Genomic DNA, 27,835 nt, shown 5'->3' on the forward strand with positions numbered 1-27,835 from the left:
ATACATTTCCACTTGTATTTGGAGGAGTTGAACACGTATGCTAAAGTGTTATTTTTAAAATTCTAGTTCTAGGGACTTCCCTGGCAGTCTAGTGGTTAAGACTCTGTGCTTCTACTGCAGGGGCACAGGTTCAATCCCTGGTCAGGGAACTAAGATCTTGCATGCCATGCACGGCGCAGCCAAAAAAAAAAAAGAAAACGAAAAAATTCTAGATCTAAGTAAAAAGGAATCAAATATAAAGATTGTCCACCAAAGACTGAAACAAAAAAGTAGCTTCAATTTAAAAACTAGTCCTTCAGTTGACTTAAAAATGAATTTAAACACTTTCCCCCTAGATTTGAAAAGTACCTCTCCTCCTCGTCTCTGAATAATTTTTTAAAAGGTCTTGGGTTCCATTTTCAAAATAAGTTCTATATTTCTAAGGGTGACACATTCCAAGTAACCAGAAACTGGTCTTGGCTTGGAAAACATCCCAGTTCTCATAAACATGCAATCACTAGTTCCTTTCAGGATGATGAATACTATTGATTGGCTCAGATCAGCTTGTGACCCAGCAGTGGTATTAGACATTGGATATAAAACATCTCCTTATGAATTTTTAATTGGCTTGTGTGTCTGGAGAACTGGGCAGCTGCTTCCCTTCCCTGAGTGCTTACTCTCCCTGCTCGCCCTCCCTCCTCCTCTGTGTCCCAGGGCTGATGATGCCATTCTGCAGGGCCGCATTATTGGATCAGAGTGATTAGCTGTATAGCCTGATTTTCTGAGTCAAAATCCAATTTCTTTTTCAGGTACCACAGGCTTACGAGTAGTCATGTGCTTTTTGTTTTGCGATGGCATCACAGGATTATTAGCAGATGCAGTAAACTGAAGTCATTTCTCATTAACTGTATTCCTCATGATACTAAGAGAATGTGTCACTCTGAACTTGCATCCTCGAGCATTTTTCAGGAGAAAGAGTGCTTTCAGAAGCTCAAAGAAAAGCTGACAAAAGCCAAACTCTTGAGAAGCACTGTGTCAGGCACTTTCCAGTACCTTAGCTCATAATTCTCATAACAACCCCAAAAGAGGAGGAACATTATTCCCCCTTTTACACTGGTAGTAACTATCTTAGAAATATGGTAATCTCTCAGAATTCACGTGGATTTATCAAGCTCACACTGAAATAGGTGGCAAGGTGAAACCCTAGAACTCCAGACTTGATCTGGTGGCCAGAGCAAACCCAAGAGTCACCTTCTTCTAAGAGAACAAGGAAAGCTTCACTCAAAGCAAACTGTTCCCCTGCCACATCTCCATTGGTTAGATCTGGACAGAGTGAAAGATTCAAGTTCTCATGTCTAGAAATAGGGCTGTAGTCCCATTAACATTTGTATCCAGGTGAAACTGAATTAAAGTAAGCTTCAAGCACCAATTGGGAGGAGAAAATAAACAACACAAGGTCAGCAGGTAGTCTGGAACAGGGAGGGGTAAGGTCTCCAGTGGCGACTGGGTAGGGTGGAGGGTGGAAGGCCCTCTCCCTGGTCCTGCTTTCTCTGTAAAGCACAGAGAGAGAGCCTGTGAGAAACCTGTAACACACAGTGAGTGAGAGCTCTGAGTCCCTACACTACGGCTAACTCTTGCCAAATATTTTGTGGTACACTTAACTTAAAAGGAGGAAGAAAAAAATAGAGGAATCAGAAAATGCCCCATTGTAAATGAAAATGAGAATTCTTCCTGGCTTTAGCCTCTGCTAAGGGAATCTAGATTCTACTCAGGAACAGAGACCACTTTTCACAAAATGTATGGTTTTGGTTCATCTCATTGACAGCAATCTGCCTACCTGAGCCATGAGCCCACAGCTGCCAGAAACAATGATGCCAAAAGAAATCTTTCCCTATCTCCAGGGTGTTCATCACCATAGCACAACTGCACCATTTGCTTCTGAGTCTTGGATACAAAAATTTTTTTCTTATCTTTTAATTTTAAAAAATCATTTTATTTTACTTTGTTTTTTTTTTGTTTGTTTGTTTTTATTATTTTGGGTTCTTGTCTTAGATCATTCAGTGACTTGCTGGGTGACCTTGAGTAAATCCCATCTTCTCTGTGGTCCTCTGTGAAGGGGCTCAGTTGGAAGGACCGTGATCGATTAGTTATGTCTGCCACGGGTGCTGCATTAGAAAGTGGTGATATAAGTGTTACATATTAGCCTTTTCTGAACTGGGTGATCTTAGGTTCCTAATTCTCTGTTGGGGAGTAGATGGAGATAAGCCTCTGAGGAGCAGTTAGTCATGGCCTGGAGCTCAGTGTAATCCTGAGGTGAGACAAGGCTGTTCTCACAGCCTCAGAAAAGTATGCTCTAACCCATTCCATTTTAGAAAAGCTGAGTGGGTGACTAACCTTTATTGCTTCCCTTCTCTCACCTGCCCCCACCCCCGTTATTTCTCTCTCCATAATCCCCTTGGGCATACCCTGGGGGACTCTAGTGTCAATGTAGGCCTGAGGGAGGAGGTTCAGCAGACATCGGGGGAATATGTATTAGTTTTCTATAGCTGTGTAACAACATAACTGCAGACTTAGCAGCATCCAACCACGTATGTATTATCTCACAGTTTCTGTGAGTCATGAGTCAGGGCATGGCTTGACTTGGTTCTCTGCTTATGGTATCACAGGGTATAGCCAAGGTGTCAGCCAGGGCTGGCTCTCATCTGAAGGTTTGACTGGAGAGGGATCTGCTTCTCCAACCACTCATGTTGTCAAGCCATTCCTTGCAGTTATAGAACTGAGAGCTTTAGTTTCTTTGCGAGCTGTTGGCTCAGGAGGACCCTCAGCTCCTCCTGAGGGTTCACCCACTATTCCTGCAATGTGCCATTCCAGCCAGCAAGGGAGAGACTCCAGCCAGATGGACTCTACAGTCTTATATGATACAAATTTGGGGGTAAAACTGAAGACCAAAAACACACATCCACCTAGCTAGTCCCTTCTCCAGAGTTGAGATGATTATGCTGAGATGCCTAAGAAGACTATGTTGTTTTTGCTGCTGGACATTAGGCCTTTTCCTAGATCCACCCCTTGAGTTTATACATTAAAAATCCCATATGACCCCAGAGAAATCCCAAAAGTTAGTTATCTGATCCATACTGAATAGAAATGTCATGCTGTGGATTCTTCAAAACTCATTAACCTGACACCTTCATTGGAATGGTTGTGATTTTCTAGACAGCAGCTGTTAGCACATCCATTTCACAGATATTAAAGACTGATTGGATGACAGGATTCTTTGCCACTCTTCACTGAATATCTCATACTAATTACACAGTTTCCAAGCCTTCAGAACTTTCCTGAAAATTTGTGTTTATTGGTAAACTTTTAATCAAACAAGATGTGCAAAGTACCGCATTAAGCTCAAGGATGTCATTCTGGAATATCACAGGTGAAAGAACTCGCGTGAGTCCTCTAAATTACTGCCTAGACCCACAGTCCTCAGTCTCAGTGGACATCTCTGCTTCTCATTTATCCTGAGGAAATAGGGCCTGTGGTAGAATATTATACAGTCACTTCCTTACAACCATGCTCTCCTGAATTTTGGAAGCCTCGTTTCCCTGTATTTTAGACTTAGTGGAGTAAACAAGCTAATAGTGCCCCTCGAGAGAGAGTTCACTAGTTAACACCCAGCCCTTAATGTCTTTTATACTTGGAAGGGATCTTAGCAGTCACTTTGCTTAACCCTAATATTAAAAATGAAATGGCTCTTAAGAAAAGGGTCTGATGTCAAGTGGTATTAAGCAGGATAAAGTTCAACCAACTTCTTTGAATCACGTGGGTCTTCAAGGAGCACAGTCTTGGTCTCATGACAAAGATGACAAAAGATAACAAGGCATCTGGGGAGGCTGTTGTACCCTCCTTGCAGTTTGTGGGTAAAAGAGTGGGTGGATTCTGATGACTATGGTGAGCTCCTCCTTCTTCCTATTCCAAAAAGGTGAATGGCCAAGCACTGCCCGATCTTGGGAGGGACTTTCACGTGAAAATCATAGATTGTGAACATGTATTTATTTTTTATTTTGGCAGGAAATGATTTTCCTAACCAGTGGTGTGACCATGACAAAGAAGAATAGTTCTGTTTTCAACTCAGAGAAATAGTGGGGGAGAGACAAAAACAAGCAGAAAAGAAACAATTTCTTCAGGCTTTAAGGAGGGGTAGCTATTCACGGTCAATGAATAGCTTTCAGGATCACCTTTGTAATCTCGTGCGCCTTTAAACCCTCCACATCCACTGCGGTCAGAAGGGGATTTCGCTGGCCCACAGGAAGGCAGTCCTTGTGCTTGTGTTGTCTTCAAGGGGGTCCCACAGGTTGAAAGTTGCCTCCTCTTCCCCCCTCTGACTCATTAAAACCAAATTCAGTTTAGGGACATCTCTCCCTATTCCAGCCCCTCACTATTCCAGGTTAGAAGCTATTAGTAGACTCATCCCACCATGAAGCAGAGACCATACTCGCCCTCCAGACTCATCCCTTAGCCAGATCCCAGTGCCTGGCACAGAACACGGGGTCAGTGATGTTAAGGAACCAAGCTGATTACTTCTGGCTCTGCTCTTTGTATGGTTCTTTGCTGCTTCATATGTAGTTTCTCTCAACTTGCTGTCCTTATATTTACACTTCTGCGTCTTCTTCCATGGAACCCAGTCCATGCTGCTGCTCCAGGAGGTCAGCAGCAACTATTTGTTGGCAACAGACTATATCACGGGACTTTATAGACAGATAGACGCTAAACAGCACTAGTGTGTAGTTTGAAAATTTGGGCAAGTTATTCACTTAATGGTGGGGCATCTACAAAGAAACTAGTCAAACACCTCTATCTTTTCTCTCTCCTCCCTCCCTTGCCCACCAAATTTCTTGAGAGAGTAATCTTTACTCCCTTTATCTCATACCTTGTCCATTCAAATCTGATTTTGTTTCCTACACTCCCTCCACACATATGTAGACGCTGAAATGCTCACGCTAACTGCCAGATGTAACAGCTTTTCTTGAATTCTAGCCTCACTAATCTTCCTAATGAATTTGATGCAGCTGTGAACTACTCTTGAAAATTTTCTCCCTTTGTGGAGCAACTGGAATACAGTTTGCCTCCCAACTCTAACTTACTTCTATCTCCTCAGCTGGCTGCTCTTTTGCCTCATTTAAAACACGGGTATGTCCCAAGATTTGTCCTCAACTCAGTTTCTCTTCCTTTTGTATACCTCCTTTCTGGTGGTCTCAAATACTCCTACTGTTTCAATTAACATCCCTATGCAGATAGTCCCAGATCTTTACCCCTAGTCCAACTTATTTACAGAGTTCTATCTTCATATTTTCAACCACCTACTGGATCGCATCATCTAGGTAATTCTCCTAGTCTTTCAAATGCATCGGTTTAAAAGTTTACAAATCATCTCCCCCAAACCAGCCCCTTCTCCTAAATTCCCTATTAATATTTGTGAAAGAAAACATGCCACTAACATTGAAATAAGTTCAAAACTGAATACTTCTGCACTCCTCCATCTCTCTCAATCCCATACCTAATGAAGTGACATTCATTAAGGACACACCTCTAATGAGGCAACATCTCTAGGAGGTGGCATTCATTGAATGCCAGACTCTGGGGGGTGTAGTGTGGAAAAAGTAAAGAAGAGAGAGAATGAGAGAGAGAGAGAGAGAGAGGCAATTGGTCTTACCCCTGAGAACTTACAAAGGGAGGACAGAAAAGCATTCATTTGATGAATTTTTACTGAATACCTATTAAAAGCCAGGCACTGTTCTGGGTGCCAAAGTCCTTCAGTATCACCTCTGCAGTGTCTCTCGGGTCTACTCCAGACTAATTCAGGTCTGGTTAGAAGTTCCAGATCAATACTTTTCAAATGGGAAAAATGGGCTTCTTGCCTTTAGTATTGTATTTTTTTCTACTGGTAATTATCATGTTAGCTGTTAGTTTAAAGTAGATAATTTAAAGAAGTATTTGTCTATCCTAAATCATTTCTAACTTTTCCTTTATACGTTAAAATTTTATTTGTTCTTTTATCTTTCCAAAGCTTCCTCACAGACCCTCCATCCTGAATTGAATGCTTCAATTCAACCCATACGCTGCCATCAAATGTTCCTATAACTGAGCTGTAAGGTTGCTTCCTTATTTGGAAATGTTTGAAGGCTCAAAAATTATAATCTAGACACTGCAATTCGGAATGCAAGACCCCCATCCTGAGACCTGAACTCCAATCTCTCCTTCTGGTCTTACCTGCCAGTTCCCTTCCCTCTCTGCCTGTGCGCCAGCCAAACAGGAGTACTCAGTGTTCACAAACATATCCTATACTTTCTCTTCTTACCCAAAGTCATGCCCTCCACTTGGAATGCCATCTGGTCTATCTCTATTCACGGAAAGCCTTCCTTCCTCTTTCAAGGTTCAGCTTAATTGCTTTATTGTTATAAAGGTTTCTGCCTTATGGCTTGCACAGATGGCAATGATTGAGTTCTAATCATAATTATGGTAAGTCCACCCACTGTTCCCCCAATGGCTTGCACAGATGGCAATGATTGAGTTCTAATCATAATTATGGTAAGTCCACCCACTGTTCCACATACAACTTGCAAAGGGACCTTCTCATTAGATGCTGAATAAGTACTTACTAAATAAATGTTACCAGAAGAAATTTTCTAGTAGTTTCACATGTGTACATTATTTCTTCCCAACTTGATTATAAAGTCTTCAAGAACACGGACCATGTTTTCTTCCTTTACCTTTCTTTTCTACATAGTTCTTGGTACAGAACTATAAATAGAGTAGAAGTATAAATGTTAGCAGAATGAACAAGTGATAATTTATGCTTTTTCATAGGAAACACAATATTGTATTAAAGTCCACAGTCATATATTCTGCAGTCTAAGATTAACGCCATGTTTGGACACTACAAAAAGAAAAAAACTGTAGCTAGTCTAGTAATATCTATAACATTCTTTAGCTATTTTTTTCTTCATGTTTCCTAAATAACTATTTCTGCTTATAATTTCTTAACTGTACCTCACTGAACTCCATTATTAGTCCTTTTAAAAAATTATCTTAAGCTTTCCTGGTAGATAATTGTTATCTATAAAGATAATTTTGTCTCTACTTTAAAATAGTTATATCATTTATTTCTTTTTCTTACCTTTCTAACTGATTGGAACTTCTATATCAATATTTTACAAATGAAAAAGAATGGGCCTTTTGCTTTCAGTGGGTTTTTTTCTACAAATAATATTCAGGTTAGCTGTTGATTTAAATTAGATATTTTTATTTTAAGAAGTCTTGGGACTTTCCTGATAGTCCAGTGGTTAGGACTCCATGCTTCCACTGCAGGAGGCATGGGTTCCATCCCTAGTCAGGGAACTAAGATCCTGCAAGCTACGAAAAAAAAAAAAAGAAGTCTTTATCTATCCTAAATCACAGTATCTAACCTTTCCTTTTTATATTAAAGTTTTATTTGTGTTCTTATCTGATTGCTCTCTCAGACTAAGCGACATAATTTCAGTGAAGTGGAGATGTGACAACTGTTTAGTGATATGACCAATCACAGACAGCCATGCCAGACAACTGACATCATCAGTCATTTGGCCTATATTTACTGATAAAATTATCAAGAGAACCGAGGAACGTACTTTAGCCTTTGTGCCATTTAGTCATGAACTGTCCAGGATAAAGGTCACAAAATATGAAAAAGCTGGTGAATTCTTCTGTCCTTTTGTTCATTTATTCAACAAATATTTATTGAGTGCTGCTATGTGCCAGACACTATTCCAGGGCTGAGCTATAAGAACGAACAAGACAAACTCCCTATTCTCACAGGGCTTTCATTCTAGAGAAGGTAAACTGTAAGCTAACAAATAAGTGAGCAAGATCTTTTCAGACATTCATAAGAGCTGTAAAGATAATAACATAAGGCAATGCACTAGAGAGTGACTGATAGGGATGGGTTATTTCAGCCAAGGTGGTCAGGGAAGGCTTCTCCAATGAATTATTTTGAACAGAGATTTAAGGAACCAGCTATGTAAAGATGATAGGGAGAGCACTGCAGGCAGAGGAAACAGTGAATGCAAAGGCTCTAAGGTGAGAAGGATCTTGGCATTTTACAAGAACAAAGAGAAGGCTGAGCAGCAGTGAATGGAAGAAGAACTATAGGACATGTTTGGAGTGGTAGGAAAACCAGATGATGGTGAAGAAACACGGAAATCATTTTTAAGGACAAGGATAATAATACATTTGCTAAAATGAAACATTTAGAAGATTTACAGGGAATTCCCTGGTGGCGCAGTGGTTAAGAATCCGCCTGCCAATGCAGGGGACACGGGTTCGAGCCCTGCTCCGGGAAGATCCCACATGCCACGGAGCAACTAAGCCCCTGCGCCACAACTACTGAGCCTGTGCTCTAGAGCGCATGAGCCACAACTATTGAGCCCACGTGCCACAACTACTGAAGCCTGCGTGCCTATAGCCTGTGCTCCGCAACAAGAGAAGCCACCGCAATGAGAAGCCCACACACTGCAGCGAAGAGTAGCCCCCGCTCGCCACAAACTAGAGAAGCCCGTGCACAGCAATGAAGACCCAATGTAGCCAAAAGTAAATAAATAAAAATGAATTTATAAATAAAAAAGATTTACAATGCAAATTATAAACACTTATACAACTAACTCAAATCTCAAATAGGAAATAAGCCTAAATAAGGCAAACAAGCTCTCTACCACATTCTGTTCCTCATCAACATTCTCATTTGCTTGTGTTTTCTCACTCTGAATGGCAACAAAGATCTTGGAACGATAAACACGTAGTCCTCGGAACAAAATTTTCTTATGCAACAGATTATGAGCCAAGATCTTTTTTGGCAGTTTAAGGAGTCCAGAGAGACACATCATCCCAACCAATTAGCCATGGGCTCTCCAAAGCTGAGGAATCACATCATCCATACTAGATGCAACCTTCATAGTAAGTTAAACAAAACCACATGACTTAGTTCCTTTCTTTGTACTCTTATTTGAAGAGGAAAAACCAGCAAATGAAACACTTTCTGTACCCACTAAAGTTATCCAAAAATAAAGTATGTAGCAAATGGGTCTGGGTGACTCAGGGGGATCATTCTCCATGTGTCTTGATTTAGATTATGGGGCTATTTTTGATTTGTCATAACTGGCTGGCTCTTGTGGTCTCAGACCAGGGCCAGTACACTGGTCAAAGCAGTGCTTTGTCATAGCACAGAAGCTTGTGGCAAAAAGTCTGGTAACTTTCTGTCCCTTTGTGAAAGAACTTTGAATCCTAGTTGTGGCTAGATTCTGCTGCAATGGCCTCCAAAGAGCCACTCAAGTCTTTGTTATACTGGAGTTTTAAAATTTCATACAGAATACAGCAGAAACTAACACAATGTAAAGCAATTGTACTCCAATAAAGATGTTTAAAAAAAAAAAGAAAAAAAATGTCATATAGAGATCATGTTTTTGGAAACACCAGCTCAGCAGTGAGATCTTTTGGGTCGTAATGGTTTCATGGTGATTAGAATCAGAAAGCAGCAGGGGCAGGCCCCTCTATGCAAACGCCGCAGTAGGCCATCTCTCCTTAGCACAGGGTTTGGAACAGCGTGACCCCTCAATAAATGTCCTCTGGTTATGTTTGTGTTTTACACTTATTTGGCCCCCAAATGATTCTTTGGAAGTCTCTGGAGCAGCTCTCAGAGACCAGTCCACGGAATTAGGCCAGTTCATTTTCATTGGTCTCCAACAAAATGAGAAAATGATTTAGGGTTATCACTTATCATTTCTTGTTAATTGCCTTTACTCTGATGTTTTTGTCCTACCTACCTGGTTTTTCTTAAAGTTCACATTTTTTCTATTAGTAAAGAATGTTAGTATATGGTAGTAGTTGCTGTTTTAAATGTCCTTACTTGGCAAATTAGATGGTGGCATCTCGATGCCCATCCCCCCAATTTTTTGAAAATTTACTGAGCCCTGAACCCTAAATCTGGGAACCCCTAGTCTGGATGTTTACTGCCTCTAGTTGTCTGGACTTTCTGGTTCCTACTATGGTATTTGGGATGGATAAATGTTCACTCTGTAGACTCTTCACCAATTTATATCCTTCTTCTATGTAATGTCTTATAAGTGAAAGCTGGAGACCTTCAAGGCAGGGAAGGTGTAAGGAAAAAGGAATAAAATTAGCTATTAATATCACTAGTATTTATATTAGTATTATGGAGGGGCAGAAGTAAGGTCAAATATATAAAACATATACACTTCCAGTGTGATAGGTATGGAAGATCAGGAGGTTTTTTTTTAATAAGTGTATCAACTTGTGAAAAATTTGTAATAATATTTTTTGTTATAATATTTAATAATTACTTATTAAATGCTTCTGTACCTTCAATGTTGGCTGTCCTTAGTTTGCAAATATAGATTTTTCTATAATTAAATCAGTCTAAATCATTGTTGAGATTATGCTTCATGATATTGCTTATAAATAAGAATGTAAAATAACTAAATAGCTATTTTTATCCTAGCAGGACATCCTAGCTAGAGTACAGGACTCTGAGATGCAAGTCTTGTACTCAGCTAAGTCACTGATTTACTGTATCACATTGGTAATATTGCTTAAGCTGCTTCTGTTCCATTTTTATAAATTTGAGTTAGTAAAATTTGTCACTAATGGCTCATTGTCAAGGGTGTTGATGAAAACAGATTATTACAAATGATGGCCTTATCTAGTGGGACGGTAATTACCTGTGTATTTCAAGGTCATATAACTACCATACTATTATCTGTAATAAATAATAGCATAAGGAAAGAATAAAAAATTGGAGTAATAAGTTTGTAATGACATTAATAACACCTACCACATAGCCAGCATTTATTAGGAACCAGTATTATGCTTAGTACCTTATGAACATTGTCTGATTTGATCTTTCAGGAACCACTGTTACTACCTTCAACTTACAATTCCGGAAACTGGGGCTTTTGGAGATAATTCCCTGTAACAAATGCCAGGCTGGGAGGCCTCTTGGGAGCCAGGCGGCCTGCCTGTTTCCATGGAGCAGTACTGACTCCCTCAGAATCTCTGTGTTGACTAGGCTAGTAAGTGTGCACTTCCCCCTCCAGCACCAAATAAGGCAATATTTTCCTTTTTATTCCTCTAGTTCCTTATATAAAGAATTCTTAATTTCCCTTTATCTTTTGTCATTTGACTTTCATTTCCTGTTCGGGGGTTTCCGCTTTTATCACTCTGAGCCTTCAGTACTGCTCTGCCTCATTCCTCTTCTTGGTGGATTTGACCTAAGTTCCACTTTTTGTGCCTTTTCCTTCTGTTTCAGTTCCTTACACAGTCTGTGTTTAGCAAATGAAGTTACCTTTTATGGTTTCCAACTCTTTTTTTCATGGAAAGTTTTATACTTTTCCTATATTTTTTGATATGCATGTATTTATCTTAAAGGGATTTCCCTTGGAGCCTTCTTACTACATCATAATATAGCTCATCCCTTTGAAAGACAGCTTTATTCATTGACAAATTCTTCTGGAAATACCCCTTGGGCTAGGTTTGATGGAAGCCATTTTTAGGCACAAATTGTAGCATATTCTTTGTTGTAGGCCTGCCCCTTACATTTGCAGGGCCCAAAAGTACAAATGGAGGACCATGTGCCATATGTATAAATATGTAAAAGTTATATAAATTAAAAAACTGTTAACTAAAGCATGTTCTATATTTTTACCTTGACAAATACACCTTCATAACACCTATTATGTACTGAATTGTGTCCCCAACTAAATTCATATGTTGAAGCCCTAACCCTCAATAAGAATGCATTTGGAGACAGGACCTTTAAGGAGGTAATTAAAGTTAAATAGGTCAAAAAGGTCCTAATCCGAAAAGACTGGTGTCCTTTTAAGAGGAAGAACACCAGAAATCTCTTTCTGCAAGTACACAGAGGAAAGGCCATGTGAGGACACAGCAAGAAGGCAGCTATATGCAAGCCAAGAAGAGAAGCCTCACCAGAAACCAACCCTGTGGCACCTTGATCTTGGACTTCCAGCCTCCAAAACCATGAAAAAATAAACGTCTGTTGTATAAGCCAGCGGTCCCCAACCTTTTTGGCACCAGGGACCGGTTTCGTGGCAGACAATTTTTCCACAGACTGGGGGTGGGGGATGGATGGTTTCAGGATGATTCAAGCGCATTACATTTATTGTGCACTTTATTTCTATTATTATTATATTGTAGTATATAATGAAATAATTACACAACTCACCATAATGCAGAATCAGTGGGAGCCCTGAGCTTGTTGTCACTTGCCACTCACTGATAGGGTTTTGATATGAGTCTGCAAGCAATTGATTTATTATGGTCTCTGTGCAGTCAAACCTCTCTGCTGATGATAATCTGTATTTGCAGCTGTTCCCCAGTGCTAGCATCACCGCCTCAGCTCCCCCTCAGATCATCAGGCATTAGATTCTCATAAGGAACCTAGATCTCTCGCATGCGCAGTTCACAGTAGGGTTCACGCTCCTATGAGAATCTAATGCCGCCGCTGATCTGACAGGAGGCGGAGCTCAGGCGGTGATGTGAGTGATGGGGAGCGGCTGTAAATACAGATGAAGCTTCACTCACTTGCCCGCTGCTCACCTCCTGCCGTGAGGCCCGGTTCCTAATAGGTACTGGTCCTGGCCTGGGGGTTGGGGACCCCTGGTCTAAGCCATCTAATCTGTAGTAACTTATGACAACCCAAGCTGACTAATCCAACACACAAGTTGAAAAAGTAGGTGAAATCTGTGGTTTTCATATGGGCAAAATATGAAAGACAACAGAATTTCCGTATTATTGGATATGCCTAGGTATTCTGTTAAGGAGCTGACAATGCTGGATGAGTAATAAAATACATATAGTCGTCCTTCAGTATCCATGGGGATTGGTTCCAGGACTGCCCACAGATACCAAAATTCACAGATGCTCAAGTCCCTTAATATAAATTGGTGTAGTATTTGCATATAATCTATGTAAATCCTCCCATGTACTTTAAATCATCTCTAGATTACTTATAAAACCAAATATAATATAAATGCTATGTAAATAGTTGTATATGGCTTATCTGAAAAATAGAAATTGTGGCAAAAAACTCAAAAGCATTACCTCTGGAAAGAAGGACTCAGGATCTGGAAGGGGAAGAAAGGGTACTTCTTCATGGAAGAATCTATTGTATTCGTGGTATCTGAGAAGGATTTGACAAGTGAATTTTTTCTTTTCTATTACCTCATGAACTTACTGCTTCCACTCAAATCCTCCTCATACCCAGCAGAATGTCTGACTCTGATGTTGGTGGCAGTGTAATTTACAAAACTTCTAGCAGGAGATGTGATGAGGTGTTTCCCTGGGACCTGAGTTGTGTTAGTTACTAGAGTAGATACTTAGGGTTATAGGTTATTCCATGTTGTGCTGAGCACCAGATCCTGAGATAGAGGTACTCATGTATCCTATAGTACAGTGTGTGTGTGTGTGTGTGTGTGTGTGTGTGTGTTTGCAAAGCCCTCTGAAGCCCAGGATCCAGGGCAGAGACCTCTCTTGCCTGGGACTAAGGAGGGGACTGCCATTTTATTTAAAGTAAACATCACATACTACATCTCTCAGACAACTCTATATCTGGATTATTATCTTTGTGTTTTACAGTTGGCTTAGATTATGAATACCGTGTAGGGGTTCAGAATTCTTTCTTATACTTGAGGGCATTTTATTCAAATGTAAAATACATTTTACACACCAAAGCAAAGAATAATAAAGAAATGAATGAATCTTACATTGTGCAACAAGAACTGAATCACAGTGACTGCATCATACTTGCACATGCAAGCCTTTGTTTCACCCACTTCCAATCACCTCTGAGCTGCATCTGCCAAAAATTGGAAGTTAGATTCCAAAGGCAGAGCAGACAACCTAGGCTCTCCCCTCTCACCCCTCTATAAGAAAACCTTATGGGTTTATCTGTACTTAGGCAACCATCTTTTCTTCTACTTTAATATTTTCTTCACACGAAGAAAACAATAAAATGAGCTGTACTACAAATACTGATTCCCTTAGCTCTTCAAATTTTCCTCATTTCTTTTCTCCTAAAGGGGGATATAAGAACTAGATTAATACCTGCCCTTGGTTTTCAAAAAAAGTACAAAAGAATATAAAATGACAAGTAAAAATCTTTTTCTTTATTCCTAAACCCCAGTAAATTTATCAGAATTAACTATTGTTAACATTTTCTTGTGTAGCTTTCCAGAATTTTTCTAGGCATATACAAGGACCTACTTTAAAAAACAACAACAACACACAAAAGATTAATGGGAACATGTCATTCACACTCATCTGTATTTTATCTTTTTTTTTTAAACATAATTTATCTTGAAGATATTTCATCACACATAGAACAAGCTTATCTCCTAAAGTTCTTTAAAAACTAAATGAGGTATAGAAAGTCTGAGCCCTTTTAAAACCTGAAACTTAGAGTGACTGAATTGCATTATTAAATGAAAAAAAAAAAGCTAAATGAGGTAATTATATCTCATTATTAGCACTAGATCTGGGGTATGTCAGACTCTCCAAAAAAAGCTTCATACCTCCCTTTCATTAAGAGAAGACTCACATGGATCACTGTGATTCTGAAGGATTCTATTATTTAAATGTTGGTGTCGGAGTAGAAAGTCACAGAATTATATGATTTCTGAGTGGACAGCTCCTATAAATTATTTGGTTCAAGGGGTAAAGCTTGTACCAAAACCAAGCTTTGCTTTCAGGTTGGTGTCCTCTCATCCTTTTTCATTTCTAATATAATTTTGATTTTTATCTATTATTCATCTTAAAAATTAAAGTAGAGCATGTAAAAGTGTTAAACAATGGTAATATATCAGGTGTGTGTTTACTGCTCAAAAGAAACAGGCTAGTAATTTTCACTTAGAGAAAGTAGCTCAAAACAAAAATAATGTGTGTTTTATTTGAAAAATAGAAATTATGGCAAAAAACTCAAAAGCCTTACTTCTGGAAATAAGTACTCAGGGTCTGGAGTGAAAAGAAGACTTCTTCCATTGTCTGAATTTGTTTGCACATGCATTCATTCTTCTATTTGAAAAACCAGGATTAACATATGTAGATAGTTGGGCAATGTTTGGTGTCCTTGTGTTTTACCTAGTGGTCTGTCCCTCAAAGCTTTTAAAATGCTGATGGAAGGAGTAGTCACCCAGTGTTCAGGGTGGAGAAGAGGTGGGTAAACATCAAGAATCCAGAAGAGTGCTCTAATATTGGAAAGGGAACAAAACTTGGGAGCTCCTTGTGGAGGAAAAAGGGAGTTATGATAGGACCTTACACCATGAAGCATGGACAGGGATTTTTACTTTGCAGTTGTTCTAAAGAACACTGCAAACAAGAGAGGCTGGGGGGAAATGTGAAAAGTGGGATTACTCAATTTAATCTGGCTGAAAAAGTTAGGGAATAACTGATTAGACCAGCATAACAGTGGGTAGAATAAGCTCTCTTGTCTTGATGAGACTAGCTTGTTTTCCTCCTAAACATATGATGATCTAAGGAAACCGCCTAAAATGAGGTTAGGCAATCTATCATATGACCCAAAGTCACCCGGCCCAGACTCCCAACTGAAAAATGGAAATTCTGAAAACTCATGTTTACATCACAATAATGTGGTAAAAGCACAATAGAGCCAAGCAAAAAAGGCTTAAGGCTTAAGTTTTGGCAAATCAAGTACTCTGTCATTTAAAAGTCATTTGAAGCATAGAACCACAGAATTGGAAGGAATCTTAAAGGTCACTGAGCCCCCTCATTTTCCAGATGAGGACACAAACAGGGACCCAGGGACCAGTATAGATCTCAGATCTAGTCAGAGGGGCACCAGTACCAGAATCCAGGTCTCCCAAGTCCATGCTCAGGTTGTACTCCTGCCCCTACTCCCTTAGAATGTTTATTGCTGGCGGTCTGATATTTGCTCCATCCTATGCCAATGCCCTCTTTTAAAAGCAGTTTTAGGGACTTCCCTGGTGGTCCAGTGGCTAAGGCTCCACACTCCCAATGCAGGGGGCCTGGGTTCAATCCCTGGTCAGGGAACTAGATCCCACACGTCGCAACTAAGAGTTCGCATGCTGCAACTAAAGAACCTGCATGCTGCAAGCAAGATCCCACGTGCCACAACTAAGACCCAGTGCAGCCAAATAAATAAATAAATAAGTAGTTTAGGATTATCTTTTCCCTCTACTAATTAATTGTATGAAATTGTAAATTCAATATAAAGGAATCATATATCTTTACTTGGGGAAATTATTCAATGGACATATAAACTATGTATCAGAAATATCCTAAACTAGAGATGGAAGAGAGGGTGGGTGTGTAAAAGTGGGTACCTCATTGAAACATTCATGTTACACACACACACCAAGCATCCAGGCAAAATCGAGCCATGCTTATTCAAGGATATGAAATAGAGATTGTAGGAGCAAGGATAAGAGTAGACAGCCTTATCTGATTCATTCCAAAATACTGGTGATAGTAATTCACTTTTTGTAGCTATTTGTTGGTCATTCAAATTCACTCAAGAATTTACTGGGTGCTGTCTCTGTTTCATAAGCTCTAAGGTTTCAAATGTGAAAAAACACAACTTCTCACTTAAGGAGCTCACCATCTAGGAGAGAAGAGAAGTAGAGGCAGCAGGCAGATTTGGTACCACATGCTTACATTTCAGGTAGCTGGTCAGTTGATTTTTAGAAAGCAAAGATCTGAAAAAGCATTGTACTTGAACAGTTTTTCAATTTACCAGTTTCTAAAATGTTTAAGAACATTTTATTTCTATTCCATTCACAAAATGAATTTAACACTGAGAAACTTAAGTCAGTTGAACAAAGAATATTATTGGTTCTGCCCATAAGTAGATGACATACAAGAGAGCCTTTAGCCAGTTTAACCAAAGTGTTAATATATACTTATGAATTTGATGGGATTGTGGAGAGCAATGAGTCAGTTATTAGCTATAAGCACCTATGGCTATAGATTTTCTCCTTACATCCAAGTTAACTAGTTTCTCTACTGATTTAAGTGCTAATTTTTATATAGCAGAGAGCGTCAGAACTTTTTGATGGAGAAAATACAAGATTCCAACAACTGAAAATTACATTTAAAAAGTCGTTTAAATTTTTTATTGTAAGAACACAACATGAGACTCTTAACACAGCATGTGCTCTTAACATTTTAAGTGTACATTATTGATGACTATAGGTACAATATTGTACAGAGGATCTCTAGAACCTATTCATCTTGCTTAACAAACTTTATGCCTGTTGATAAATAACTCCTCATTTCCCCTTTTTCCCAACCCCTGACAACCACCACTCCACTCTTTGATTCTGTAAGTCTATTTTAGATAACTCATATTAGTGAAATCATGTAATATTTGTGTTTCTGTGACTGACATTTCACTTAGCATAATGTTCTCAAGGTTCATCCATGTTGCTGCAGATTGCAGAATTTCATTACATATGTATATATGTAATGTTCCATTCCATTACATATGTAATGGAATGGAACATTATTCCATTACATATGTATATATGTATCACATCTATCTGTTGATCAACAAGTTTAGGTTGTATTCCATTACATATGTATTCCATTACATATGTATATATGTATCACATCTATCTGTTGATCAACAAGTTTAGGTTGTATTCCATTACATATGTATTCCATTACATATGTATATATGTATCACATCTATCTGTTGTATTCCATTACATATGTATATATGTATCACATCTATCTGTTGATGAACAAGTTTAGGTTGTTTCCACATCTTGGCTACTGTGAATAGTGCTACAATGAACACTGGAGTGCTTATAGCTCTTTGATATCTTGATTTCAATTCTTTTGGATACCCAGAAGTGGGATTGCTGGATCATATGGTAGTTCTACTGGGAATTTTTTGAGGAACCTCCATACCGTTTTCCACAGCAGCTGCACCATTTGGCATTCCCACAAACCGTATGCAAAGGTTCCAATTTCTTCACATCCTCACCAACATTCATCTTTTGTTTTTTTAAATGATAACCATTCTGAAAGGCGTGAGGTGATAGCTCATTGTAGTTTCGATTTGTATTTCCCTAATGATTAGTGACATTGAGCATTTTTTCATGTCTGTTGGCTATTTTTATGTCTTCTTTGCAAAACTGTTTATTCAAATCCTTAGCCTATTTTTTAATCAGGTTATTAGTTTTTTACTATTGAGTTGTAGGAGTTCCTTATATATTGTATTATTAAGGATTCTCCAGGGAAACAGCACCAATAGTATATAGATACAGATATATAGATACAAATACAGATAGATACATATGAGGAGATTCATTATAGGAATTGGCTCACATGGGTATGGAAGCCAAGAAGTCCCACAATGTGCCCCCTGCAAGTTGGAGAACCAGTAAAGCTGGTGTATAATTCAGTATGAGTCCAAAGGTCTAAGAACCAGGAGCTCTGATGTCTAAGGGCAGGAGAAAATGGAAGTCCCAGCTCAAGAAGAAAGGAATTCACCCTTCCTCCACATTTTGCTCTATTCAGGCCCTCCATGGATTGGGTGATGCCTGCCCACATTGGTGAGGGTAGATTTTCTTTACTCACACTACTGATTCTAATACTAATTTCCTCCGGAAACAGCCACACAGACACACCCAGAAATGATGCTTTTCCAGCTATCTGGGCATCTCTTGTCCCAGTCAAGTTGACACAATTAACTATCACATATATTTTGCAGATTAACCTCTTATCAGATATATGGTTTGCAAATATTTTCTCCCATTCTGTAGGTTGCCTTTTTACTCTGTTGATTGTTTCCTTTGTTGTGCATAAGTTTTTAGTTTGATGTAGTTGTATGTATGTATGTTTTTGCTGCCTGTGCTTTTAGTGTCATATCCATGAAATCATTGCCAAGGCCAATGCCATGAAGATTTCCCCCTGTTTTCTTCTAGATGTTTTACAGTTTGGGGTCCTACATTTAAGTATTTAATTCATTTTGAGTTGATTTTTGTGTATGGTGTAAGAGATGGGTCCAACTTCATTCTTTTGCATGTGGATATCCAGTTTTACCAGCACCATTTGTTGAAAAGACCATCCTTTCGCCATGGTATATTCTTGGCATCCTTGTCAAATTCAGTTCACTGTATATGCATAGATTTATTTCTGTGCTGTTGGATTGATTTGCTAGTATTTTATTGAGGATTTTTTGCATCTATATTCATTAGGGATATTTCATTTAGTTGTTTTTTTTTTTCCCCTTGTGGTATCTTCATCTGTCTTTGGCATCACAGTAATGCTAGCCTCACAAAATGAATTTGGAAGTGTTCCCTAATCTTCAATTTTAGGGAGAGTTTGAGAAGGATTGGTATTAATTCTTCTTTAAATGTTTGGTACCCAGAAAACTACTAGAGCTAATCAATGAATCTGGTAAAGTAGCAGGATACAAAATTAATGCACAGATATCTCTTGCATTCTTATACACTAACAATGAAAAATCAGAAAGAGAAATCAAGGAACACTCCCATTTACCACTGCAACAAAAAGAATAAAATATCCAGGAATAAACCTACCTAAGGAGGCAAAAGACCTGTATGCAGAAAACTGTAAGACCCTGATGAAAGAAATCAAAGATGATACAAACAGATGGAAAGATACACCATGTTCTTGGATTGGAAGAGTCAACACTGTGAAAATGACTACACTACCCAAAGCAATCTACAGATTCAATGCAATCCCTATCAAACTACCAATGGCATTTTTCACAGAACTAAAACAAAAAATTTTACATTTTCTATGGAAACACAAAAGACCTTGAATAGCCAAAGCAATCTTGAGAAAGAAAAATGGAGCTGGAAGAATCAGGCTCCCTGACTTCAGACTATACTACAAAGCTACAGTAATTAAGATAGTATGGTACTGGCACAAAAACAGAAATATAGATCAGTGGAACAGGACAGAAAGTCCAGAGATAAACCCACGCACATATGGTCACCTTATCTTTGACAAAGGAGGCAAGAATATAAAAGGGAGAAAAGACATCCTCTTCAATAAGTGGAGCTGGGAAAACTGGACAGCTATGTGTAAAAGAATGAAATTAGAACACTTCCTAACACCATACACAAAAATAAACTCAAAATGGATTAGAGGGCTTCCCTGTTGGCGCAGTGGTTGAGAGTCCGCCTGCCAATGCAGGGGAAACGGGTTCATACCCCATTCCGGGAGGATCCCACATGCCGCGGAGCAGCTGGGCCCGTGAGCCATGGCCGCTGAGCCTGCGCGTCCGGAGCCTCTGCTGCGCAATGGGAGAGGCCACAACAGTGAGAGGCCCGCGTACCACAAAAAAAAAAAAAATGGATTAGAGACCTAAATGTAAGGCCAGACACTATAAAACTCTTAGAGGAAAACCTAGGCAGAACACTCTTTGACATAAATAACAGCAAGATCTTTTTTGACTCCTCCTACAGTAATGGAAATAAGATCAAAAATAAACAAATGGGGGCTTCCCTGGTGGTGCAGTGGTTGAGAGTCCGCCTGCTAATGCAGGGGACACGGGTTCGTGCCCTGGTCCGGGAAGATCCCACATGCCGTGGAGCGGCTGGGCCCGTTAGCCATGGCCGCTGAGCCTGTGTGTCCGGAGCTGTGCTCCACAATGGGAGAGGCCACAACACTGAGAGGCCCATGTACAACAAGAAACAAAAACAAAACAAAACAAAAAACCAAATGGGACCTAATGAAACTTAAAAGCTTTTCCACACAAAGGAAACCATAAACAAGATGAAGAGATAACCCTCAGAATGGGAGAAAATATCTGCAAATGAAGCAACTGACAAAGGATTAATCTCCAAAATATACAAGCAGCTCATGCAGCTCAATATCAATAAAACAAACCCAATCCAAAAATGGGCTGAAGACCTAAATAGACATTTCTCCAAAGAAGACATACAGACTGCCAACAAACACATGAAAAGATACTCAACATCACTGATCATTAGAGAAGTGCAAATCAAAACTACAATGAGGTATCACCTCACGCAGGTCAGAATAGCCATCATCAAAAAATATACAACCAATAAATGCTGGAGAGGGTGTGGAGAAGAGAGAACCTTCCTGCACTGTTGGTGGGAATGTAAATTGATACAACCACTATGGAGAACAGTCTGGAGGTTCCTTAAAAAACTAAAAATAGAACTACCATACAACCCAGCAATCCCACTACTGGGCATATAGCCTGAGAAAACCATAATTCAAAAAGAGTCATGGGGCTTCCCTGGTGGCGCAGTGGTTGAGAGTCTGCCTGCCGATGCAGGAGACACAGGTTCGTGCCCGAGTCCGGGAAGATCCCACATGCTGCGGAGCGGCTGGGCCTGTGGCCCACGGCCGCTGGGCCTGCGCATCCGGAGCCTGTGCTCCGCAATGGGAGAGGCCACAACAGTGAGAGGCTCGCGTACCGCAAAAAAAAAAAAAAAAAAAAGTCATGTACCACAATGTTCATTGCAGCTCTATTTACAATAGCCAGGACGTGGAAGTAATCTAAGTGTCCATCGACAGATGAATGGATAAAGAAGATGTGGCACATATATACAATGGACTATTACTCAGCCATAAAAAGGAATGAAACTGAGTTGTTTGTAGTGAGGTGGACGGACCTAGAGTCTGTCATACAGAGTGAAGTAAGTCAGAAAGAGAAAAACAAATACAGTATGCTAATACACATATATGGAATCTAAATACACATATATGGAATCTAAAAAAAAACGGTACTTATGAACCTTGAGGCAGGGCAGGAATAAAGACACAGACGTAGAGAACGGACTTGAGGACACGGTGTGGGAAGGGGAAGCTGGGACGAAGTGAGAGAGTAGCACTGATATATATATACACTATCAAATGTAAAATGTATGGCTAGTGGGAAGCAGCTGCATAGCACAGAGAGATCAGCTCGATGCTTTGTGATGATCTAGAGGGGTGGGATAGGGAGGCTCAAGAAGGAGGGGATATGGGGATATATGTATACTTATAGCTGATTCACTTTGCTGTACAACAGAAACTAATACAACATTGTAAAGCAATTATACTCCAATAAAGATATAAAAATAAATAAATAAAAGGAATTTATGCTGTAAAAATAAAAAATGTTTGGTAGAATTCACCAGTGAAACCAAACTTGTTGGGAAGTTTTTGATTACTGATTCAATCTCCACGCCAATCATGAGTTTGTTCAGACTTTCTATTTCTTCATTACGTAGTCTTGGTATATTGTATGCTTCCAGGAATTTACCCATGTCTTCTAGGTAATCCAGTTTGTTGGCATATAATTGTTCATATTAGTTTCTTGTAGTCCTTTTTATTTCTGTAGCATTAATTGTAATGTCTCTTCTTTCATTTCTGATTTTATCTATTTGACTCTTCTCTTTTTTCTTAGTCTGAGGATTCATCAATTTTATCTTTTAAACAAAACCAACTTGTAGTTTCACTGACTTTTCTCTTTTTTTCTATTTTCTCTTTTGTTTATTTCTGATAAAATGTTTATTTCCTTCTTTATGCTGACTTTGGGCTTAGTCTGTTATTCTTTTTCTAGCTCCTTGAAGTGTAGTTAGGTTGTTTATTTGAGATCTTTCTTCTTTTTTAATGTAAGTATTTATCACTATGAACTTTCTTCTTAGTATTTCTTTTGCTGCATCCCATAAATTTTGGTATATTATTTACATTTTTGTTTATCTTGAGGTATTTCTAATTTCCTTTTTTGGTTTCTTCTTTGGCCAAAAGGCTGTCCAAGAATGTGCTGTTTAATTTCCACATACAGGTATCCCCAACTTTTTGAAAGTTCGCTTTACACCACTTCACTTTTATGAAAGACTTACATTAGTACTTGTTTTCACTAACCTAAAGAAATCTGAAGGGGGTTTTCACTTTTACAAAAACAAAAAAACGTAAAGTGAAAATAGCATTCAGCACTTGTTTTTCAGTGAGCCATTACAGAGGCAGTGCGCACCCCAAGCAGTGAGAGAGGCACCACAAAGCTTCTTCCCTGTAAACTTTATTCAGCATCTTGACATCAAACTACCACAGCTTTGAACTGTGCCTGTGAGCATCTGTGCTTTATCTTAATTCATTTTGTGCATCCATTATCAAGATGTGTCCTAAGGTAACTGCTTCTTCACTTTACACCATTTTGGCTTACAAAAGGTTTCATAGGAACACTATAGTTTCAGATAGTGAGGGAAACTTGTATTTGTGAATTTTCCAGTTTTCCTTCCACTATTGATTGCTGGTTTCATTCCATTGTGGTCAGAAAAGAAACTTGACACAATTTCAATTTTCTTAAATTTGCTAAGACTTGTTTTGTGACCTAACATGCGATCTATCCTGGAGAAAGATCTGTGTGCACTTAAGAATGTGTATTCTGCTGCTTTGGGTAGAATGTTCTGTATATGTCTATTAGTTTCATTTGTCATAGTGTTGTTCAACTCTTCTGTTTCCTTACTGATTTTCTATCTGGATGTTCTATCCAGAAAATGGGATATTGAAGTCTCCTATGATTACTGTATTGCTGTTTATTTCTCCCTTCATTTCTGCCAATGTTTTCTTTATATAGTAAGGTGCTCTGATGTTGGATGCATATATTTATAACTGTTATATCTTCCTAGTGGATTGACCCTTTAATCATTATATAATATCCTTTGTCTCTTGTGACAGTTGACTTAAAGTCTATTTTTTCTGATATATGTATAGCACCCCACCACCACCACCACCACCCTCTTTTGGTTACCATTTGCATGGAATACTCTTTCCTTCCCTTCATTTTCAGCCTTAAAGTGACTTTCTTGTACACAGACATAGCTGAGTCTTTCTTTTTTTAATGCATTTAGCTACTCTGTGCCATTTTATTTAAAATAATTATTAATAGGGGAAAGTATACTATTGCCATTTGTTAGCTGTTAGTCCTGTAATTCTTTTGTCTGTTTTTTCCTCTCTTTTTGTCTTCCTTTGTATTTGGATTTTTTGTATTGGTATGCCATGATTCTTTTCTCTTTTTTTCTGTAACTTCTATAGGAATTTTTAAGCTGTGTGTAGTTACCTTGGCGCTTACATAAAATATCTTACAGTGGATTCTTGGGGGCATTATAGGAAGGCCAGGGAGATCAGGAGAGGCAGGTGCGAGGAGCCATCTGGGAGAAGTGAGAGAGGAGCAGAAGGCATCTGCTCCACCCATTGGGGCCCTGGGAGCCTGCTGAGCTACCAGGCCAGCCCCCCTGACCTCCAAGGCCCTCCCCTCTGGCCACCCTGGTCCTGAGGGCATAGAAGGGAGGCCGGGGAGATCAGGAGATGCAAGCAGGAGGGGCCCTCTCAGACTGGAGGAGCAGGAGAGGAGAGGAGGGCGTTTGCCCTGACCACTCGAGCCCAGGAAGCCTGCTGGGCTCCCAGGTGAGGTCCCCTGCCCTCTGAGACCAGGGGTGGGGAGCACGCCTGAGCCCCTTCTGTTCCTTAAGCCTAAGCCCCACCCCCACAGCCCCCAGGGCCTTTTCCAGCCCTGTGGGTCCTAAGCATAGGCCCCTCCCACTGCCCAAAACTTGCCCTTGCTTAGGCCCCGCCCTCCACAGCCAAGCCCTTCCCCCCCCAATTATTTTTTCTTTTCCCTCCTCTTTCTTACTATTGTGGTACTGATATACCTTCCAGTTGTTGATTCATCTATATTTTTATATTGTTTCTAACATATCTGTTAGTTTCCTAGCCTAATTTTATTTTTTACTTTGTTATTGTTCTCTTTTATTTTTTATTTATTTACTTTTTGGCCACCCCACATAGTTTGCAGGACCTTGGCTCATGAGCCAGGGGTCAGGCTGAAGCTCCTGCAGTGGAAGCTCCAAGTCCAAACCACTGGACTAACAGAGAACCTCAGACCCCAGGGAATATTCATCAGAGTGAGGTCTCACAGAGTTCCTCATCTCAGCACCAAGACCCAGCTCTACCCTACCCAACAGCCTACAAACTCCAGCACTGGAAGCCTCAGGCCAAACAACCAGTAAGACAGGAACATAATCCCACTCATAAAAAAAAAAAAAAATGTCACAGATGAAGGAGCAAGGTAAAACCTACTAGACCAAATAAATGAAGAGGAAATAGGTAATCTACGTGAAAAAAGCATTCAGAGTAATGATAGCAGAGATGATCCAGAATCTCGGAAATAGAATGGAAGCATGGATTGAGAAAATACAAGAAATGTTTAACAAAGGTCTAGAAGAACAAAAGAAAAACAGAGATGAACAACACAATAACTGAAATGAAAAATACACCAGAAGAAATCAGTAACAGAATAACTGAGGCAGAAGAATGAGTAAGTGAGCTGGAAGACAAAATGGTGGAAATAACTGCCAAGGAGCAGAATAAAGAAAAAAGAATGAAAAGAATTGAAGACAATCTCAGAGACCTCTGGGACAACACTTAATGCACCAACATTCAAGTTACAGGGGTCCCAGAAAAAGAAGAGAAAAAGAAAGGGTCTGAGAAAATATTTGAAGAGATTATAGTGGAAAACTTCCCTAACATGAAAAAGGAAATAGTCACCCAAGTCCAGGAAGCACAGGGAGTCCTAAACAGCAGAAACCGTAGGAAAAACACACCAAGACACATATTAATCAAACTAACAAAAATTAAACACAAAGAAAAAATATTAAAAGTAGCAAGGGAAAAACAACAAATAACATACAAAGGAATCCCCATAAGGTTATCAGCTGATTTTTCAGTGGAAACTCTGCAGGCCAGAAGGGAGTGGCAGGATATACTTAAAGTGATGAAAGAGAAAAACCTACAACCAAGATTACTCTACCCAGCAAGAATCTCATTCAGATTCGATGGAGAAGTCAAAAGCTTTTCAGACAAGCAAAAGCTAAGAGAATTCAGCACCACCAAACCAGCTTTACAATAAATGCTAACTAAACTTCTTTAGGTGGGAAACACAAGAGAAGAAAAACATCCACAAAAACAAACCCAAAACAATTAAGAAAATGGTAATAGGAACATACATACCAATAATAACCTTGAATGTAAATGGATTAAATGCCCCAACCAAAAGACAGAGACTGGCTAAACAGATACAAAAACAAGGCCCATATAAGTGCTGTCTACAAGAGACCCACTTCAGACCTAGGGACACATACAGACTGAAAGTGAAGGGATGGAAAAAGATATTCCATGCAAATGGAAATCAAAAGAAAGCTGGAGTAGCAACACTTGTATCAGATAAAATAGATTTTAAAATAAAGACTGTTACAAGAGATAAGGAGGGACACTACATAGTGATCAAGGGATCAATCCAAGTAGAAGATAAAACAGTTATAAATGTTTATGCACCCAACATAGGAGCACCTCAATACATAAGGCAAATGCTAACAGCCATGAAAGGAGAAATCGACAGTAACACAATAGTAGGGGACTTTAACACCTCACTTACACCAATGGACAGATCATCCAAACAGAAAATAAATAAGGAAACACAAGATTTAAATGACACAATAGACCTAATAGATTTAATTGATATTTATAGAACATTCCACCCAAAAGTGGCAGAATATACTTTCTTCTGAAGTGCACATGGAACATTCTCCAGGATAGATCACATCTTGGGTCACAAATCAAGCCTCAGAAAATTGAAGAAAAATGAAGTAGCATCAAGCATCTTTTCTGACCACAACACTATGAGATTGGAAATCAATTACAGGAAAAAAAAAAACTGTAAAAACCACAAATAAATGGAGGCTAAACAGTGCACTACTAAATAACCAAGAGATCACTGAAGAAATCAAAGAAGAGATAAAAAATGCACAGAAATAAATGAAAATGAGAACATAACAACCCAAAACCTGTGGGACACAGCAAAAGCAGTTCTAAGAGGGAAGTTTATAGCAATTCAATCTCACCTCAAGAAACAAGAAAAATCTCAAATAAACAATCTAACCCAAAGGTTAAAACAACTAGAGAAAGAAGAACAAGGAAAACCCAAACTCAGTAGAAAGAAAGATCAGAGCAGAAATAAATGAAATAGACACAAAGAAAACAATAGCAAAGATCAATAAACGAAAAGCTGGCTCTTTGAGAAGGTAAACAAAATTGATAAACCCTTAGCCAGACTCATCAAGAAGAAAATGGAGAGGATGCAAATTAATAAAATTAGAAATGAAAAAGGAGAAATCACAACTGACACTGCAGAAATACAAAGGATTATAAGAGACTACTACAAACAACTATATGCCAATAAAATGGACAAATTCTTGGAAAGGTACAATTTTCCAAGACTGAATCAGGAAGAATTAGAAAATATAAACAGACCTATCACAAGTAATGAAATTGAAACCATAATTTAAAATCTTCCAACAAACGAAAGTCCAGGACCAGATGGCTTCACAGCCGAATTCTATCAAACATTTAGAGAAGAGCTAACACCAATCCTTCTCAAACTCTTCCAAAAAATTTCAGAGGAGGAATACTCCAAAATTCATTCTGCAAAGCCACCATCACCCTGATACCAAAACCAAAGATATCACAAAAGAAGAAAATTATAGACCAATATCACTGATGAACACAAATGCAAAAATCCTGAACAAAATACTAGCAAACAGAATCCAACAGCGCATTAAAAGGATCATACACCATGATCAAGTGGGATTTATCCCAGGGATGCAAGGATTCTTCAATATATGCAAATCAATCAGTGTGATACACCACATTCACAAATTAAGGAATAAAAACCATATGATCATCTCAATCGATGCAGAAAAGCTTTTGACAA

At 39.0% G+C, this 27,835-nt stretch overlaps 1 protein-coding gene across 40 annotated transcripts in view; it reads right to left on the reverse strand.

Annotated features, from left to right (window-relative positions):
* The window catches only part of LOC115861825 (uncharacterized), a 93,725-nt gene that overhangs the window by 51,236 nt on the left and 14,654 nt on the right, over positions 1-27,835 (reverse strand). For 17 of the 40 annotated variants that reach the window (XR_009563132.2, XR_009563116.1, XR_009563115.2 and 14 more), the window contains exon 3: positions 6,630-6,771. The exons of the other annotated variants lie outside the window; for them this stretch is intronic. The gene's annotated coding sequence lies outside the window, so the exon portion shown is untranslated. The remainder of the gene's footprint in view (positions 1-6,629; positions 6,772-27,835) is intronic. 40 annotated transcript variants of the gene reach the window in all.

This window comes from Globicephala melas, chromosome 1 (genome assembly GCF_963455315.2).
Source record: "Globicephala melas chromosome 1, mGloMel1.2, whole genome shotgun sequence".
Classification (NCBI taxonomy): Eukaryota; Metazoa; Chordata; class Mammalia; order Artiodactyla; family Delphinidae; genus Globicephala; species Globicephala melas.